This window comes from Merops nubicus, unplaced genomic scaffold (genome assembly GCF_000691845.1).
Source record: "Merops nubicus isolate BGI_N331 unplaced genomic scaffold, ASM69184v1 scaffold13218, whole genome shotgun sequence".
NCBI classification, from domain to species: domain Eukaryota; kingdom Metazoa; phylum Chordata; class Aves; order Coraciiformes; family Meropidae; genus Merops; species Merops nubicus.
In genome coordinates this window covers 493-993 of record NW_008627812.1, presented here as the reverse complement: position 1 = coordinate 993, position 501 = coordinate 493, and the positions used below count along the sequence as shown (strand labels likewise).

The following is a 501-nucleotide window of genomic DNA, read 5'->3' as shown; positions in this document are numbered from 1 at the left end:
GGGAGCAGGTCACAGCCCCTGGGCGGCCCCACGTCCTGCTCCCAGCCCTCGCTGCAGGGTGAGGGGCTGCCCAGCTCTGGCAGGAGCCCACACCCTGCTCCTGCTGGCCAGAGCTGCCATCCCACCATCAACCTGCTCACCAGGGGCAGGGGACTCCGAGCACCTCCCAGGCTGTGTTCCAGCTAAACCCCCAAACAGCTCTGCTTGGCTCCCAAATTCCCCCCCAAATCTGTCTGAATGTGGCAGCTCCTGGGTATTCCTGCCCTGACACCTTCAGCCAGGAAAAATACCTGTTAAAATGTGTTAAAAAGGTTAAAATACCCACGGGGGTGGCCACAAAGGGACGGAGCTGACTCTGCCCATGCTGCACGTCGGCTGCCCAGGCAGTTGTGCTGCATCCAGCATTTCATTTATTCAGCTTTCTGAACTGGGCTCATAAAACTGAATCTGGACTAGAGTGCCTAGAGAGGCTGGGGGTGGCCCCCCCCCTGGGGGTGCAGA

At 59.7% G+C, this 501-nt stretch overlaps 1 protein-coding gene across 1 annotated transcript in view; it reads left to right on the top strand.

The window, feature by feature from the left end:
- LRSAM1 (leucine rich repeat and sterile alpha motif containing 1) overlaps positions 1-501 on the top strand; it is a gene marked incomplete at its 3' end in the record, with an annotated part of 21380 nt that overhangs the window by 20391 nt on the left and 488 nt on the right.